Below are 20264 nucleotides of genomic sequence, written 5' to 3'. Positions count from 1 at the left end.
TTGAGTAAAACAAAAGGGTGCTTCGTTGCTGCCTCCTGCCACTTCCAGACCCAGTGGGGAGGAAGAAACAGGTCTCTGAGCCAGGCAGTGAGGGATGAGGTTTGCTGGCCATGGGGTGGGGGCTGGGTGGTCATCCCCACAGCCAGAGAGGCCCCAAGAAGGGTGTCAGTCAGCCCTCTGGTCAAGGGGACACAGCGGTTTCACCAGCGGATCCCTGCAGAACACAGAACAGACTCGAGTAAATGCTGTAGTGTCCTGGGGCTGCTGCAGCAAATCACCACAAACTTGGAGGATTAAAACAAGACAAACTGATTCTCTCACAGTCCTGGCAGCCAGAAGTCCGAGATCAAGGTGTCGGCACAGTCGCGCTCCCTCCTAAGGCTCTCGGGGAGGATTCTTCCTTGCTCCCTCCAGCTTGTGGTGGCTCCTGGTGCTCCTTGCTTTGTAACTGCATCACCCCAGTCTCTGCCTCTGTCTTCACACTGCCTTCTTCCCTGCGTCTCTGTGTGTCCTTTTCTGTCCCTTATTGGGACACTTGCATTGGATTTAGGACCCACCCTAGTGATCTCATCTCAATTCTTACCTTAATTACATCTGCAAAGACCCTATTTCCAAATAGGGTCATATTTTGAGGTTTGGGGTGGACGTGATTTTTTGGGGGGATACTATTCAACCCAGTACAGGGAGTGTTCTGGTACTTCCAGTAGCCCCAGGCCAAAGGCCAAGACTTCTGAGGCTGAATGAGTGTTACAGCCAGGCAGTCACAGGCTACGCTGTGGAGCAGTTAGGGAGTATTCACCTGCAAGCAACCGAGAATGCAGCTTTTGGCAGGCGAGCGGGAAGATCCATAAAAATCCCAGAGGTTGGTGTTTCTGGGGATGGTTCAGCAGCTCCACAATATCAGTCCTCTGGGTTGGGGATTCTGCGATTCTTTTGGCTTTTCTCTCATGGTTGCAAGATGGCTGCTGTAGCCCATGCAGTAAATCTTCACACAGCTCCATCCAAAGGTGTGAAATGTGAGTGAGTAAGGGGGCTGGGGATGGCCAGGGTTGTGTGTGTATGTGTTAGAAAGAGAGAGCAAGATTGGTTTTCCTATGAAGGAGGAGATATCTTTCCCAGGAGACCTCTCTTTACATCTCATTGGTCAAGACTGGGTCATGTGGCCGCCCCAGCTGCAAGGGAGTCTGGGAAAACAAGCATCTCTTTTGTTCAGTCTCTATAGACAGAGGCAGGAGAGACAGAGCTGAGGAGGGGCCTCTACCCGTGGACAAACAACCCTCCAACTTTCCCAGTTTAGTCAGCGCCTAATCCATGACGCTCTTCCGTTTCACCGCAGTCTGTCCCGCAGCAACAAGTCACATCATCTTGTCGATCACTCAGGACCTACGTGTGTCGACTCATGCCAGGGACTGTCTCATTACGAGGCAGCTTCTGTTCGGGGGGCTCATGCCCCAAGAGGGTGACTTTCTGGAGAAACCCTATTAAATCAGTAGCTTTAGTTTCTCCCCCCACAATTAGGACGATGTTGAAATGAACACCCTGGTCCACACATCTTTGTGCATCCATGACTGTATTTTGTAAGTTATATCTCCAGATGTGAGACTGCTGTGTTTGAATACCCTGTTCGTTCTTGTTGGGAGCTTTCTCCAGGGCCGGATGAAGATCCCACTTGCTCGTCTTCCAGCTGACAGTAGCCCACAGTTTTCAGGGGAAACTGAGCAGGAATATGCATTTCTCTTGCTTCCCCCTCGAATCCATTATCCTGGCCTGGCATGCCTTCCTTGTTTTGGCAGCCAGGTTCTCTGATGACTCCGGGGCTGTTGTATACATTATTCATACGTCTTTTTATATCACCTACTGTGGCACCAGCTGGGGACAGCGAATACTACAAACATGGCACCAATAAAAAAGAATGTGTAATCAGTCTTTAAAAATTCCTTCTTGTCTGCCAAGGGCGGCACGTGAGGGTGGAAAGTGAGCAGCTGGCTGGTCCTGTTAATTTCGAGGCGGCTTCACTCCGAAAATGACGGCTGCTTCACCATCACCGACTTCCGGGAGAGGCAGATCCCAGGAGCCCTGGCAGATTTTATGGGGAGGGAGCGCGTGTCTGATGCCATAAGTGAGGGGTGTGGGGTCCAGGACTCATCAAGCAGGGTTTGCACTCACCCACGAAATTCTTCTCAGGAGGGTCATTCTTTTGGGAAAGGAGAGAGTGCTGATCAATTTCCTGCGTTTCTGAGTTATGCCTTGGAGCTGGGGGTCCACACACAAACTTGTACATGAATGTTCATAGCAACATTATTCATAATAGCCAAAAAGTAGAAATACCCCAGAATGTCCATCAATTATGCATGGTAATTGTCGCACCACTTTGTGAATATGCCAAAAACTGCTGAACTGTACACTTTTAAGTGGGTGAATATTGTGGTATATGAGTCATATCTCAATAATAATAATAAAAACAATAATAAAAGAATTTCATCTGTGATGACACAAGGAGCATCGTCAGGGCCAAGGCTGAACCCAGGTTGTCTACTTCCAGGGCTCAAGCCTGAATCCCATCCCATCCAGACCCTTGCCCATCCAAGTGAGTTATGTCCACGTCGTAACTAAGAAATCCCAAGTTACTGGTTTTGTGTGCTTTTGAGGGGAAACATACATTCATCCAGGAGACAGTGTAGCAGAGTGGTTGAATCACTGATGGAACAGCTGCTCTGCTACTCATCAGCTGAGCCTCAGTTTCCCCATCTGGCAAATGTGGTTGGTAATAACAGGACTGATCTCATAGGATGGATGAGGGGACTAAATGAGTTAATACATGTGATATATTTTAAAGCGTGTCTGCGTGGCGGCAAGTGCTCAGAAAATGTTTTCCTGTCTCTGAGTCTTCAGGGACCTCAGTCTTTCCCCGGATCGGCATCTTTGAGCTTGGGCATGTCCCAGCGATCAGTGGTAAGATCAGGCTGGTGCTGTGGTCCAGGCACAAAGATGAGGGAAGAGGAAACCCCCAGGGACTGATGACACCAGACTGACCTTTGTTCCTCGCATCATCACTCTTTTCAATTCTCCACAGCCCTGATTTTGAGCATGGTATAAGTAAAGCTTAAAAAGAGCTGATGGTACGGGGGCCACATAGCAATCATAGCTAGTTTTAATATTCAAATTAGAATTTGAGTGAACTTGGATAATCAAAAACTTTCGAATTCTACTCCCCATTCTCTGCTAGGTCTCCTCAAGGCTGAATAGCTTGGAAATGGCCATAAATTTGCATAATGGCTTCCATAAAGCTAATCACTTTAGGTCTGGAAGCATTTTTGCCTGGGGCTATTATAGTCTTCCACTGTTTCCCTAGCTGAGATATAAACTCAGAGGAACTGAGGATTTTTTAGGCAGAGCAAGGGGTGTTGAAGAGTCTAGCAGTGGTCTACTGGTGCATCGAAGGACAGACCAGGCTCCAGGACAAGGTGGCATGGGAGCTTGTTCCTTCTGCCATTTTGGGGTGTGTTGGGGAGGGGGAGGAATCCGGAGACTGTAGAAGGTCTGTAATAGGGGCTTATACATTATTCGGGAGAAATTTCCTCTCTGAGTCAATCTTGAAAGGGGCCACTGGCCGACTCCCTTTGAGTTGGTGAATGCCAGGTAGCCAATGAAATCTGGTAATTTCATGCCGATCTCTCCTTCCCAGGGACCCCAGGTCTCTTAGGAGCCCCAACCACTGGGTAGTGATCACTCTGTTTCCGTGCTTCTTGAGTTTATACATTTTAAATAACAATTTCTGCTGTTTATAAGCCACCTAGTCTATGGTGTTCTGTTACAGCAGCCCAAATGGACTAAGACGTACACATTGAAAAGTCACCTTCCCATCTTTCTCCCTCTGCCACCAGCTCTCCCCAAAGGCAACCTGTGTTACCAGTTTCTTATCTCCTTCCACAAAGTATACATCTTCATCTACATCTATGCCTATCCCTATACCCCCATAGCCTATAAATGATAGTTTACTATAAGCGCTGTTTTGTACCTTGCTTTTTTTCATTTAAATCATGTATTGGGTTTCCTATTGCTGCTATAACAAATTACCACAAATTTAGTGCTTAAAACAACACTAATTTATTTTTGTACAGTCCGGAGGCCAGAAATCCCAAATGAGTCTCATCGGCCTAAAATCAAGTTGTTCCCTTGCCTGCTCTAGCCTCTAGAGGCTGCCTGCATTCCTTGGCCCACGGCCCCTTCCTCCACCTTCAAAGCCAGCAGTGCAGCGTCTTCAACTTCCTCTCTGACTCTGACCCTCCTTCCTCCCTATTATAAGGGCCCTTGTGATTGCTTTGGACTCACCTGGATAATTCAGAATAATCTTCCGATCTCAGAATCCTTAACTTTATCACACTTGCAAAGTCCCTTTTGCCGTGTGAGGTAACATATTCTCAGGTTCCGGGGATAAGAATGTGGACTTCTCTGGGGGGGGGGGCGTTATTCTGCCCATCACAATTTATCTTAGAGATTGTCCCACGTCAGGGCATAGAGTGTTCTCTTCCTTTGACCAGCTGCATAGATGCTATTCCATTGTTTGGGTGATAATTAACCAAGCCCGTCTCCATGAGCACTTAGCTTGTTTCTACCCTCTTGCTCTTACAGCCAGTGCTGCAAGGAGTAACGCTTCATCACTAGCCTCTTTGCTAGTATATCTGATGAATTTCAAGAGGTGGAATTGCTGAGTCAAAGGCTACGTGTGTCTGTAATTTTACTACCCAATTGCTCTAAGGGTGGTTAAAAACTTGCAGAAAATTTCAAAAATATAAAAAGTAGAGAGAATAGTTTAATGCATGCTGTGTACCCATCACACAATCCAACAATAACAATTACCAATTCATGGCCAATTTTGTTTCATCCTCAACCCCATGGGGTGCCCAGTGAGCACCTCTGTTACTCAGAAGCAAAACCCAGACATCGTATATTCCAAAGGAGAGATTTAAAGATTTTAAACATGGCGGCATCTGTTAAAGAGATTCTTGTGGCAGGACTGAATGGAGAGGAGAATCCTCCCCAGATGCTACACTCGGAACACCTGTGTTCCTAAGAAAGTGACCGTCCACCTGGGAGAGCCCGAGTGCCTGCCATGTGCCATCATTACTGCCGTGGTTGCTGAGATAGTGGCCCACCCGAGCCCAGCCTCCGGAGACGGTTCCTTTTCACTCAGAGGATGATCTCAGAAATCAGCATGGCACAGCAGATCTGCGGAGATGATGTTCTGGAAGGTTGAGTGGTTGGCAAAGAGCTGACTCAGCCGGTGCTTTGGAACTCCGATACTGAGGGGGAGCCCAGCAGCAATAAAAAAGAACTTCTTGACTGGCCGTATCTGCACGTCATCAGCCAGTGAGCCCTCTGTAGCAACGCCAGAACTGGGATGTCTTGTCTTACCAAATTTTCACACCACTTTTCCAAGAGTAATAAAAAAGGAGCCAAGGGGGACGGGCTTTTGGGGAGACTGGCTCTCTGTGGGAAGGGGGTGGTTTTCTCCACCGCTCGTATCTTGACAGAGGACGTACTCTCTCTCAGTGAGTTCGGGGGCGTAGTGATGATGACAGTGTAACGGGCCGGTGAGTCATCGTTCTGTCCACGTCACGAGAGCCAGCTCCTCCTCCTGAGTCTTGCCGGTCTTTTAGGTCATAGAATCTAACGAAACATCCCAGGGAAGCAGGTAAGGTGACGTCACGCCCAATTTCAGGATAGGGAAAAAGAAGGCACAGAAATGTGAAAGGATGTATAAAAGAATCATTCCCGAGAGTCACTCCCCCTCCATCCTTGCACTGACCCTCACCAGCGATTCCCGGGCTCTGCCGTTGCAGTACCTCCGGAATCCAGCTTCTCCCGGCCTCCAACTCCGCAGCTACCACCCCACTCCAGGCCCCCCTCATCTCCTCTGGGTCACTCTAGCACCTTCCGACGGGCTCTCCTGCTTCTGTCCTTCCTCCTGTGGCAGCCGGAATAGGTCACTCCCGTGCTCACAACGCCTCCAGTGGCTCCATCTCACTGGGGCCAAGCAAAGTCCCCACCTCCTGCTGCTCTGCTCTCCCTCACCTGCTCCTGGGGATTCCTGCATCAGACCTGGCCTCAGGGCACTCACTCTTGCTGTTCCTTCCACCTGGAATGCTCTTCCCCAAGAAAGCTGCAGGGCTTGACCTGGCCTTCAAGAGGCCTTTGCTGGCCACCTAGCTGAGCTGCAACCCACCCTGCACTCCTTATTCCTTTCTGCTTTACTTTCCCCCTCAGCACTTATAACTAACTAACTAAACACATATATTTATATGTAATATACATATAGCATATGTCATGTCTAAATATATAGTTATGTATTGTATTACTATATAGTAATTAGCTACAACTATTTATCAGACATTCCATACAGGATACATTAAGAACACATGTTGACACATTGACAGGTTTTCCGTGTTTATTGTGTCTCCCTGCACTAGACCGTAGGCCCCTTGAGGCCCATGCTGCTGTCTGTCTTGCTCAGCGCTGCATCCTCAGTGCCTGAGTTGGTGCCTGGCACACAGTAGGTGCTCAATAACCATTTTTTGAGTGGTGACTGCGTCCCGGGCTGATGGAGGAACTCTGATTACAGCACCCACATCTAGAGTGGACAGGGTGTCTGTTATCCTAAGACCCGAGGCTTAGGCATCTCATTTTTGTTCATTTGGGTTTTTTTTAAAGAGTGTATTATCACAGAATTTAGAGCAATTTTTGTTTCCTTGATTAATATGATTTTCCTGGTTGTTGCATTGGGGGCATAGCGGCGACCTCAGCCTTAAACTTTTGTTTCTGCTCCCACCCCTGCTGTGCAGGCAGCACTGTGGTGGTGGGGGTGGGTGGGGGTTGGGGGGTGGGTGAGGGTGGCGTTGACCACCCCCAGAGGCCCTGAGCCAGGCAAAACTGTTGTAAAGAAACTCCATCAGAAATTCAGCTGGTTCCTGAAAGACAGACAAAAAAAAAAAAAAAAAAAAAGTGTGCGTGAGTCAATGACCAGTTTTAAGCTAGAATGATAAAACCTGCATAGAAACATTCCAATTCAGGTTGACCCTTGTGATGGACTTGGTGTTTCAGATGTGGGAGAGGAGAACGCTCAACCGTCTGGGTTTTTCTGGTGCCCAGGATGGATCTGCAATGTTCCAGGCTCATTCCCAGAGCCCTGAGGGTTGGTACAAGAGTGGGGCTGCAGGCACCTTCCCCCCAAATCAGGACGGAGCAGGAGTAGATGGAGGGGGTGCAAGGGGCCTCCCCCGGGGTGCTGCCTTCAAGGGCATGTGAGTGCGCTCTGCATCCCTCAGCGGGGGCGGCGGGGCTGCTGTGCTGATCCTCCCGAAACCACGTTTTATCTTCCATCGCTGTTTCAGCCTCCGCTGTAACACCACCACGGAGTTCACAGACGCGTCAAACCAGACACTCTAGAATTACACTCCATTCTAGAATTTCACTCTCAGCCAGATGTGGGCGCTAGGTCAGCCTGCAGCAGGACAGGCGGGGTCACACGAGATGTGTCCCGGGAGCCCCGTTACCTGCTGGGTCCACTTTGAGCTTTTCAGCAAGTTCAGGGTCAGTTTGGACGTTGCCTCAGAGGAGGTTTAGGTGTTTCGCTAAGTTCATTTTTCTTGTAATTTATTATTTTCTTTAAATTGTACAATATTTCATACAGAAAAGAATAGAAATAAGGAACTAATACAACAGACCCCATTAACAACATAATTTTGCAATATTTGCTTCAGACCTTCTTTGGATTCTTAAGAAACGTTACATCACAGATACAGCTAAACCACCTGCCTGTCTCATTTCCCTTCTTCCCAGAGGGAACCACCGTCGGAAGCTCGCTCCTGCACTCGAGTCCCTGAGCGCGTGCCTGCGCACAGGACGGACCTGCACGGGGGCTCCTAGGAAGGGCCTCGCGCATCTGGGGCACTGCGCCCGGGACAACTTTGTACTTTCCGCCTGGTAGATGATAAGACAAATGGCCTGAGGAGCTAAAGAGAGAGAAATATACAGTCCGGTCTCATCATTTGTTTTACACACGTGTGTATATTGTCTTAAGTGCTCATCACTTTGTTTTCTTTCTCTCAGTTGCAACTTGCTGCCAAAAGTTTCATTTCAAAAATGAAAGTACTGAGATGGTTTAGTGATTGACTTGAGTTTCTGTCTGGATGCTCAGCACAGGGAGAGAGCTGCCCAAGCAATTGTATGCCGCTGTCATTGCACAAGTTTGCAAGAGTATGTCTGCTCACCATCCCCCACCACAATAACACATGCTTGTTCCTTCCGTGGCTGTGTTGCTGCATAATTCAGCTGTGTTTAGCTCTCCGGAAGAAAGAGGAATGCTCTTATCAATTACAGGGTGCAATAAAAGTAGGGGTGGAATAAGCAACCACTGCCTCCTAGAATAACATGAAATCAAAAGCCAAGTAGCTGAACGAATCCATATAAAAAGAGGCATATATATATATGCAGTTTTGTTGTCATTCAGTTATAAATATTTAGTAATTTCTATTGTGATTTCCCCTTTAACTCATGGATTATTCAGAAGGATGTTTTAAATTTTCCAAATATATGCTTGTGTGTAGCTGTCTTTTTGCTGTCAATTTCTAATTTTGCTGCATTATGGTCAGAAAATGTGGTCCAATTATGTGGTAGATTTTGTTGAGATTTTTCCCATGGCCTCACATGTGGTCAATTTTTTGCAAACGTGCCATGTATGCTTAAAAGGAATGTGGATGATCTGCTTTGTAGGAGAGAGTTTTAATTTTTAATCATATAATCAAGGTTAGCAGTGTAATTGAACTCTAACTTCTTTTTCATCTACTAGATCTCTCAGAACCTTATGTGTTAGTCAGGGTAACACTAGACAATGCTGCTGTGACAAATAAATCCTGACGACTCAGAGGTTTCACACAACAACCATTTATTTATTTATCACCCACATCACAGTCTAGCTCTTCCTGGTGGCCCTCCTCCAACAGTGTTTCAGAGATCTTGGAGGTGTCCATCTCGTAATTCTGCCATCTCAGAATTCTGCCATGGGGATGGGAAAGAGAGGAAGCATAGAGAACCCACACTTGCTTTTAATTACCTTGGCCCAGAAGTGACATGTGATTTCTTACATTCCTATTGGTGGAAATGCAGTCACATGGTCCCAACCTAACCACAAGGGAGGCTGGGAAATGTAGTCTTCCTGCATGTCCAGGAAGAGGAATGGTGTGGTGGGCACAGTATTGCATCTGGCATACTGAGTGTGCTAAACATTTCTTACTCTTATTGGGGATTTGTCTGTCATTCCATGTAACTTTCTCAGTTTTTGCTTACATACTTCCAGGCTATGTTGTTTGGTGTATTCACTTGATGATGATTGTATCTTATTGACAAAGTAGTCAAGATCCTAGTTAGTATGAATGAAAAGTATTTTATAGATAGATGGGGTCATGGAATGATAATACTTTCAGGGGGCCTTGAAGACCATCCTACTCCTCTGTCATACAGATAAGAACAACTGAGTCCTAGCGAGGGGAAGTCGTTGGTCCCACTAATTAGTGGCAGAATTGAGAGTGACACTGCTATAGCTTGCCTTTCCACCATCATGTTGTTCTTCCTCTATCTTCACGCTACTCATTTTTTCCATTTATCCCTACAAACTTCCCAGTTCTAAGTATGTAAAGATAGTGATTAATCCACACTTCTCAAGAAAGTCGTTTCTGGGTTGGCATCGGGAACAAGAAATCTCAGTGGATAAAAAACATCAAGTAGTAGCACTTCTCTGAATGGCTCCCAGATTAGTCCTTTTACCTTTTATTTTATTATTTTTTTCATGAAGCACAGTTGCAGGAAACACACTTAACCTGAGATGAAGCACATACTAGAGAAAGTTTCTCTCCATAGCATTATCTATTACTCTAATGAGCATGAAAAAGGGGAGAGGGGACGCTCTCTCTCTAGCTATTATTACCTCCACTATAGAGTTGACATACACAAGCTCATTATTGCGTTATGTTTTATTCAACAAAATAACTTTAATGTTGTAGCTTAAATTGAATTCGCTAAAACATCTTCATCTCCAGCATAATGTGCCTCAAGTGTCTTCTTGGTGCCTGCGTTTTCTCCAGAATTATAGTGCTGAAGCTATGGAAATGGCGAAATTATATGCAATCTGCAAAACAATGTGGCTATAACGTGGTAATTGGCCTTCCACATAATTAAAGGAACATTTCCTCATCAGAGCTGTTCCATCGGAGACCCAAAGGCTATCGTTGTACAAATCATCCACTTAGGAAAACCTTTATTCCCAGTAGCCCATAAAAATCTGGTTATGCAAACAGATTTGCTTATTCAGTAACATTAATGACTTCTCACAGTTAAAAAATAATCAAGATGATTGACCTATAATCTGCCTCCTTCGTGACCGAGTGTAATTTTTATTTTGACGGTCGGCAGCTTTTTGACCCTGTGAAAATTATTCACAGCTGGCATCAAGACCCAGGGAAGAGAATCTCAAAAACCAACAACCTGTGTCTTCCCAGCCTGTTAATCAATAGAAAATCACTTCAACTGGATTAGGGTCTTGTACCTGGCAGAAAGGCTCTTACAGACAGTGGAATTGGCTTCTTACACTTGATGTGACACCCTCTTGAGTCAGATCAGATTCTTGTCTGATAGACACTTTCTGGAAAATTACTTCAGGGTCTGTGCAATGGCTGAACTCCTGTTTTATTATTTTTAATTTTTTTTGAAAAAGCGGCATTAGATGTTTTGAGACCTTGCCAGCAGTTATTTTGAATATGACTTCAGCTGTGGTCCTGAATAAGTCACCCTGGGGAAACCTCCAGTTGGTGTCTTTTGGGAAAATGTCTGATGGTTGGTGGGTTTTCCTCGTGACACTCTCCCTTAATCTGTCCCCTCGGTTCTATTCTTGTTCCTCTCTACCTCCTTCGGGGGATCACCTACCCCCAAGGTCCTCCAATCTTTATTCACCTTCCAGAACTCTCTGTGTGAGTCTGCTCTGGCATATCCAACTGCCCATTGGTCATCTCCACTTACGTCCCTGTTGCACTGACCCTTCCTCTCCCAATTTCCTCTTCTGTCTGGGTTCATCAGATCCAACTCAGCCACCATCCACCAAGCTTCTGGAAAACTCGGATGCCATCCCGTACCTCTTCCCACTCCTCAGTCAGGTTAGTCCATGCTCTCCTCCATCCACATCACCATAAGCTTGGTCCAGCCAACCCCCTTGTCTCCCTTGCGTTATTGCAGCCTCCCACTCGGTCTCCTTCCCTCCCATCCGTCCTCCGCCAGACTTCTCTTTTTAATACTACAAAGAGGATCATTACTCCTCTGCTTAAAGACATCTACTGGCTCCCTTTGTCCGTGGGATAAACATGGCCGACAAGAACCTTTATGATTTGGCTCCGACTTCTACATTCCTCAGGTCTTACTCTTAAAATTCTGTGAACCTCCTTCAGCTCCTCAAACACTCCTTCACCTCTCAGTCTCACCATGCTCATCCCTCCGCTTGGAACGATCTTCCACCGTCCTCCTTCTTCTCCTGGATAACACTATCACCTTCTCGTCTTCAGCTTAGGGGTTGTTTGATGGGGACGTATTTCTGACCACCTGATGCTAGATTAGGGGCCCCCTCCATGTGCTCCCGCTGCCCCATGCGAATGCTTATCATAGCCCTTACCACTCTGAGTCGCAAACCATTGTTTTTACTGTTTATTTTCCTCATCCAATGCAAGGCCCATTGAGGAAAGGAGCCGTGGTTGTTCACTGTTGTGCCTCCCTCACCTGACATGTGACAAAGCTTATGTTACTTCCTACATGCTGTGCGGTCCGTGCTAGGGCTGTGCACACAAGTTCAGATGTTGTAGAACGTCCTTCGCAGCATCTATTCTGAGTTGGCTTGGAGAAAATCCGGTAGGTTCTTTCCAGAATATGAAACAGCTTAAACTTGAAGTTCTTCAACTTCGGGCTGGATTAGAATCACCTGGGGAGCTTGTTACACATGCGGACCCCTGAGGCCCCCTCTTAAAGAGTCAACGAGTTGCTCCGTCTGAAATATACCCGGAATCCAGCCCCACTGCAGCAGCAGCCTGGACTGAACCCCCATCGGGGCCTCCCTGGATCACCGCCGCGTCTCCTTGCTGGTCTCCCTGCTTCTGTCCTTGTCCTCCTAGAGTCTGTCCTCCACGGAGCAGCTGGAGTGATCCTTTTAAAACACAAGTCAGATCATATCAACCCTCCGTTCAGAACCCTCCAGTGCCACCCATCTCACTTGGAGTTGAAGCTGAAGGCCTGGCTGTAACGCGCCAGGCCCTCCATGACTGGCCCCTGATTGCCTCCTCTCCGTTCTCATCTGCTGCCACTCTCCAATCGCTCCCTCTGCTCCAGCCACAATGGCTTCTTCTCTGTCCCATGATTATGCCGGGCCTGTTCCTGCCTCAGGGCCTTTGCACCTGCTTCCCCAGACATCCACATGGCTCGCTCCATCTCTGCCTCCAGCTCTCTGCTCAAATGTGACCTCTCAGTGAGCCTTTCCCAGCCTCCCTGTCTGAACTCGCGATATCCACGCTTCCTCTAACACTCCCTATCCGCTCCCTGCTTTGTTTTCTCTCTCTCTTTCATCTCTAATGCATAAACCTTTAAAACATTTATCTTGCTTATTTTCCCTTCCTCCCGCTGGAATGTCAGCTCTATGAGAGCAGAAGTTGTATCTGTTTTGTTCACTGCTGTATCTCCAGCACCCAGAACAGTGCTTGGCATGTGGTGAGCAGCCCTAAGTATTTGTTAAATGAGTGGTAAAACCCAGGAAACGGCATTTTTTTTTGTTGTGGTAAAATACACAAACATAAAACTTACCTTCTTAACCGTTTGAAAGTGTACAGTTCAGTGGTGTTTAGTCCATTCACGATATTGTGCAACCATCACCACTGTCTAGTTCCAGAGCTTTTCCATCACCCCAAAAGAAACCCCACACTCATTCGCAGTCTTTCTCCACTCCCTTCCCCAGCCCCTGGCGACCACTCATCTGCTTCTGTCCCTATGGATTTGTCTATTCTGGACAGTTCGTATAAATGGAATCACACAATATGTGACCTTTTGTGTCTGATTTCTTTCACTTAGCAAAACGTTTTCAAGGTTCATCCATACACAGGAACCTGCATTCTTAAGAAGCCCACCTCCTAGAGATTCTGATGCAAATGGTCTGAGCACCTCAAGCCTCCTCTCACCTCTCTCTCTCTGCCTTACAGGTGCCCTGGGGACAAGACGGCCACCTTAGGCCTCCCGTGATTCCCCTCTGCTTTCACAGTGCCACTCCTTCAAGTGGTGCCTGGATCTGAATCCTTGGGCTGCTGTCCATGTGGTCTTTGGCAGATGGGCCGTGCTGTTTCTCCTGGATAGTCTGTGGCTCCATCGCGACTCCTCCCCACTCGCTCTCTGTTGCTCTCTCACCTGCTTTATTTCTCCTCTGAGACCATCACCTGTGTTTCTTCTCTCCCCGCCTCCTCCCCCAACACGGAGCGGGTGACTTCTGTCTGCATCCCACCAGCAGAGGATTTCAAGCACAGGCTTTGGGGGAAGAAAGAATGATTTCAAGTCCTGGCTCCACCAAGCACTAGCCATGTGACCTTGGATTAGGTACTTAACCCCTCGGAGATCTGTTTCTGCTTCTGGAAAGCGAGAATTGCAACGGTGCCCACTCGTAGGGCTCCCAGGAGGATGAAATGAGCCAACGCTCAGCTCAGGCTCCAGCCTGGGTAACACCATCATCAACCCCATTGCTAGACCCAAGCCCACGGCACTGCTCTTGCTGATTCCACGGGAAATTGGTTTCCAAGTTCCCAACAATCAGAGCAGATTACAGCCCAGGGTTTAGCGTACAGCTTGGGGAAAAAAATGTCATCTCCACACAGAGACTCGAAAACGCTCAATGGAATTCACCCTGAAAACTCCTGTTTTCTCATCTAAGTTCAATGTCACCCAGGGGCTTGCAGGCAGGGCCGGTGACCATTTAGAGAGCAGTGATGCTTTGAAAAGTCAACTGGAGAGCAGTGTCCTTGAGCACAAATTAACTCCGGAAGAGAAACTCACCCGGCGGGGGAAATTGCGCCCAGCCTAGCAGCCACACCGCAATGGAGGTCCTGTCCACAGGCTCTCACAGGTGCAAACAGCCGGGAGGTTTTGCTTTCTGATCTAAGTGAAACCGTGTTCCTGACTGCACGTTGCCACTCTGCAGCAAATGTTGACACCTATTGTATTGATTAAAAGTGCCTCCCGAAGAGGTTTGATGGGACCAGTGACAGCGTGAGTTATGGCTCTGCCGGCTGCTAGTGGAGCCGGCCACTCTGCACGGCCGCGCAAGGGGGTTTTGAAAGGTGGCCGGGCTCGCCAGGAGGGACTGTTGTGTAAATGTTGCTGCCACAACATCCTGTAGCCTGATCGGGGCTCTATGTGCAGAGCCCAAAGCCAGGACGCTTGTTCAGAGGCGTAAATAAGCTTACTTTCCTATCTCCTACCTCCTTTGCTGAACTCTGCGTCTCTATCCTGAAGCGCTTTTAGCAACCGAGTTACGTATTGCCCTCTCCCAATCTCTCCTTCCAACTGCCTCCCAGTACAGCACGGGGTAGGAGGAAATCCTTGATGAAACCAATTTACAGGACTGTCTGGAGGACTCTGGCTAGCCCCCAAGGTGTTTGCATTTTTAAATTGGTTACTAGTTATCTCAAATGAGTTTCTAATTAGTAGAGCTTCAGGCATTGTAAGGAAATGAGGTGAAAATATGTAAATATAGTGGGGGAAGACTCCCTTCCCCATGCCCCAGGAGTGGCTTTGACTTTTCCTAGCTTCTTTTCTTTGAGTCCAGCGACTTTCTAAACGCTTAGTTGGGGTCCCTGGGGGTGGCTTGTTGGGGTGGTTATTTTTATCTATTTTTGGTGAGGAAGATCGGCCCTGGGCTAACATCCGTTGCCAGTCTTCCCCTTTTTGCTGAGGAAGATCAGCCCTGAACCAACACCCGTGCCCATCCTCCTCCATTTTGCATGTGGGACTCCATCACAGCTCGGCCGACGAGCTGCACCCAGGTCTGCGCCCGGAATCCGAACCAGCAAACCCCAGGCTCCTGAAGCAGAGCACGTGAACTTAATCACTATGCCACCGGGCTGGCCTCTAGGGTGGTGATTTTTAAGTCAGGTTTGTAAGTTAGGGCAGCCTGGTGAAGTCACGCAATATACCGCGTGCTGTGGCGGATTGTATTTTCCGAAGATGGCCACAATAATCTCTCCCATCCTGTGGGTTCTTCTAGAAGCTTGTCACACCCCCATGGAGAGGTGGAGCACCATTCCTCTCCCTTTGAATCTGTTTCCACACATAGGATGTAGCCGGCTGTGGCTGTATCTGACTCTGGAGGCTAAGCTAGAAAAGGCTGTTCTCTCCACGTGCTCGCTCCTCCAACCCAGCTGCCACGCCGTGAGGAAGCCCAGGCAGCCCGTGGCCAGGCCCATGCGGAGAGGCACCGAGGCTCCTGGCCCGCAGTCCTGGCTGAGCTCTCAGCAGACACTGGCATCAACTCTCCAGCCACAGCATGAGCCGTCTCCAGAGTGGTCCCTCCAGCCCCTGCTCAAGACACCCCACCTGATGCTGCAAAGAGCGGAAAGGAGCCCTTCCTGTGGAGCCCTGCCCACATCACAGATCTGTTAGCAGAACAGATGATGTATTTTTTGTGTGTGTGTGAGGAAGATCAGCCCTGAGCTAATATCCGATGCCAATCCTCCTCTTTTTGCTGAGGAAGACTGGCCCTGGGCCAACATCCGTGCCCATCTTCCTCCACTTTATATGGGACGCCGCCACAGCATGGCCTGACAAGCGGTGCATCAGTGCGCACCCGGGATCCGAACCTGCAAACCCTGGACCGCCGAAGCAAATTGCACGCACTTAACTGCTGCGCCACTGGGCCGGCCCTCATGATGTGTTTTTTAAGCTACTGAATTTTGGGGTGATTTGTTCTGCAGCAGTAGATAATCAGAGCATCTACTTTGCATAAATCCCCTGCTCTGTGGGGCAATTATGAGGACTCTGGAGTCAGAATGCCTGGATTCAAGTCCCTTCTCCACCCTGCACCATCTGGGTGACTCACGGCAAATGCCTTACCCTCCTTGTTTCTCAGATTCCTCACCTGTAAAAGAGGGACGATAACAACATCTGCCTCTGTGTCATGAAGGTTACATGATCATGATAATAGTAACAATAATGATGATGATGATAATAATAATAATAACAATTTGGATGGGTGATTCTGTCTCATGAATGTGAATCTCTTCACAAATATTTTTGCAATGCCTATTGCATGCCAGCTTATGATAGGCACTGGGGAGAGAGTGGTGAGAAAGATAGCCCTGGTCCCTCTCTCCTGGAGCTTACAGCCTGGTGGGGCACAGAGACCTTAAACAAATGACAACAAGTCAACATATGATGACCAATTATGATAGCTTTTCTGAGGAAGTGACATGTAGGCTGAGACTTGGATAAGGGTGGGCATTAGCCAGATGGAAAGCCAAGGGAAAAGCATGTGCAAAGGCCCTGAGGTACGAAAGAGAGGACTTGGACCCCAAATTTGGGCCTCATTCAATACATCACTATCAATCACCTTTCCTTAAGCATGTGTAAGTTCTTCTTCCTGGCAAGCATATAAATGGTTTCTGGCTCTTTTTTAATAGAATTGCACCAATGCCCACTGTTTGAAATATCCTTGGAACTGCTGGCTCCAAAAATAAACACAATGAACACAAAGAAGTGGGCATCAGTCAGGATTCTTGGCTGCAAGCAATAGCAACTAACCCTGTCTAGGAAGCAAGAAGTGAGTTCGCTGCAAGGTTCTCGGGGGCTCACAGAATCCACAGGCAGCTGCTGGACCAGGCTTGGGGGTTGGGCAGGAATGTGTATACGTGGGGGGCGGGCATTGGCGCCAGCTAGCTGGAGCTATCCATTGGGATAGAACTGACCCCAGTCTTTGCAACGCTTTCTCAAGAGTCAAGGCCCTGGTAGCAGGCATCAGGACTGTTTGAGAAGGGGGTTGACAGTGGGAAATGGCCTTTGGGGTTTGCCCGTTGCCATGGCTGTACACAATGAGGACTTCTCCCCAAAGACAGATCAGGATGCTAACAGGGGTCTCAGCCACCAACAGACAAATGTCCACTATCGCATCCTTCTTGGGATGCTTTTCATGGAGGATGAGAGAGTGGCTGTGTTCCTTGGCCCCCTGCCTTCCCTGAGAGAAGTAGTGACTCCAGGATTTATTTCTGCCTTTCCCCTACTTCTTCTCCTGACGGGAGGCACCATCGGGGTCTGAGATCTCTGTCTGACTGCGAGGCACATGCCAGCCCTGCTCCGAGGCAGCGGCGCTCTGCGACGATCTTCTCACATGACATCACTGCTTTGGACTCCGTCCTAATTCACTTGTGGCTTTTATAGCCTCGGCTTCCTGACATGAGTGTACAGCATTTGTCATTTATGCGACTTGGTGCAGCCTCAGGGCTGGTCTTCCTCGTTTCTCCTCTGTTCTGTACTTTGATTTTATTGGAAATGAGCCAAAGCATTCTCTCCCTTGTGCCCGGCGCAGACCTTGGCTCTGAACTTGAGATGGAAATTTGTGACCCTTTGTCAATATGTGAGTGGGTTTGACCATGAGGCCTTCTGGGCCTCCCTGGGGTGGGCTGATGGGGAAGGACAGGGAGACCGAGCAGAGTGGGGTTGGGGGAACCGAGTCAGCTTTCCTGAGGGAGTAGTGAAGCCCAGTATTCGCAGTCACCAGGCACAGAGGGACATGGAGGATGCAGGCAGGCTTTGGGCTGCTGATGCTATCTAAGGCGGTCCAGCCGTGGGGGTGGGGCCAGCAGCCACAATTTTGAACCAGTGCTGATCCTTGATCCAATTTTGGTGGTCTGAGAGTTGGGGAAAAGGTGCTATCCAGAGCCTGAAGGTGTGGGTGATAGAGTCCAGTCTCTTGGGGGAAGCTGGGAGGGTCCGGGCAGAGGTCCACCCTGGCATCGTGGCTTGGGAGTCAGAAGGAACTTATTTGGAATCCTGGCTGTGCCACTGACTTGGTGAAAGTGACTTACTTTCTCTGAATTTTAGTTTTCTCATCTGTAATATGGAGATAAAAATGGAATCCATACCTCATAGGGTTACTGCAGGAATTAATTGATATGATGCCTGATAAGCTCTCATCACAGTTCCTGGCACGTAGAGAGGGCACAGAACACGTTATCTATTGTTAGTAAAGGCGGAGGGAGGCTGTACCTTGCTGGGCATGCAGGTGCATCCTCTTGGCTTATCCTAGGACCTATACAAATAATTCTACAGCAGCCAGGTGGCTTCTAGGGACCATGGCTGGTGCACCTGAACTTGCTTGTCCAAACTGGGTTGATGTCTTCAATGCCTACACCTGAGGCTGCAGGCTCCTCCAAAGTGGCTGCAGCCACTATCACATCTCCACAGGTAGTCCCCTGAGGCTCCCCCATTCTTCTTTGAAACTCTCCTCCCCTGGGATCCTCAGATCCTTTCTCTCTGCCTTGACTCTTTGGATACCTAGCTTGCTTCCTTTTCTCCCACGACGCTGCTTCTCTTTAGGTAGCCCATTGGCTAATGGTACCCACCTGGTGCCAAGCCCATGTTCCCAGACACCCAATGCCAGGCAATCTGAGAAGAACAATCAGGTTCCCTGATTGCCTGGTTTCCTGGGTAGAGGTTGGCTTACAGATAGCGGGGGTGGAGTCTTCCCCAGTTTCTGCAACTGAGGAGGGTGGAGGGGCAGGAACCAACAGCCTTTGCTTTTGGCTGGTGGGATTCTTGGTCTTTTGGATTCTGTCAGCTAAGTTGGGGGTCCAGAATCAGTTAAAATAGGTGAACATGGACTTCAGTAAAGGCCAGAGAGATAGGTCTCTTGTCGTGGGGTATTCTTTCAGGGTTCTTCATCTAACTCATTGAAGCAGAAAAGGGAAGGTGTTGGTTGACATCACCAGACCATGGGGCAGCTCTCTCTTGCTCATTTTCTCCCTCTCTTACACTTCTGTCTTGATTTTTTCCCTCCTACTGTAGATGGAATTTTTGTATATGGTGGAGATCTTGGCAGAAGTGTCTTGGTCATTCATCCTATGGCCTTGTCACCAGGAAGAAAATTGACTTCCCTTTCCAAGCTCCAGTGTGAAAACTCCCAGGAAAGGGTTGTGATGGACCCTCCTGGGCCACTTGTCCACCCGTAGACCAGGGATTTGAGTTACTATGATTGGCCCAACTTGAGTCCGGGGCCAGGGTTGGGTGCACCTGTTACCAGAAGAAGGGTTGGGGGGAGCACTGATGAAGCCACAGGAGAAATCACTGAACTGAGTCTACCACAGTGGGTGATTCTGACAAAGCTATTTCCAATGCACTATTTTCTTAGCCATGTCAACTCCTCTTTGGAGCAAGGCAGAGCACCAAGACATTTATCAATAAAAATATGATTTTGTTATGGCAGAAATGAGTGTCAAGTTAAAACAAAGAAACCCACGGAGAGTTACCAGTAACCAGGAAATGGCAAATAAATCAGTTCTGCCTTATTCTTGATTATTTGTAGTTTTGAAGTCATGGGTGGATATGAGACCAGGATGAGGGTGAGTTCTTAGGCTTTTCAGGAGATAATTTAAAGATGGAAACTCAGTCCTTCACATCATCAAGGGAGCGTCTTCACAAACCTTGAAAATGCAGAAGATATGGGCTGCATGGCCATATGAGGAAATGATTCCAAGACTGGGGAAGCTATGCAGACCCAACAAGGCAGCCTCTACGGGATCCCCTGAGTTATAAGGATAGCGAGAATATTACACTTGAGGTCCCTGTGTAGAAGTATTTTGGAAATATATTTATTTTCTTGTTGGCATAAGTCTACATTGCCCTAGAGGATGGCCTGCGTGGCTTTTAGCCTAATAATATACAAGGCAGGTAGTGTTTGCAGAGGGATGAGGTAACTTAACTACAGAGGCTGCGCCACATTTTTAATTAACTATTGATTTGTAGGATTTGTGTATTGAGGTTAATCAGGTACAACAAGAACAGATAACTTTACTTGGCCTCCTTTAAACTCAAGTATATAAATCTGATGTGGGGTGACTGTGTATTAGAAACAGAACTCTTTTTTGTCTAGAAGTAATCAATGCAGCCTCGAAGCTGAGAACAGCAAGCACAATTCAACCTTCTCCTGT

The sequence above is a fragment of the Diceros bicornis genome, chromosome 26 (genome assembly GCF_020826845.1).
Source record: "Diceros bicornis minor isolate mBicDic1 chromosome 26, mDicBic1.mat.cur, whole genome shotgun sequence".
NCBI classification, from domain to species: Eukaryota; Metazoa; Chordata; class Mammalia; order Perissodactyla; family Rhinocerotidae; genus Diceros; species Diceros bicornis.
The sequence above is the reverse complement of the archived record's forward strand: the minus strand, read 5'-3'. Positions refer to the sequence as shown.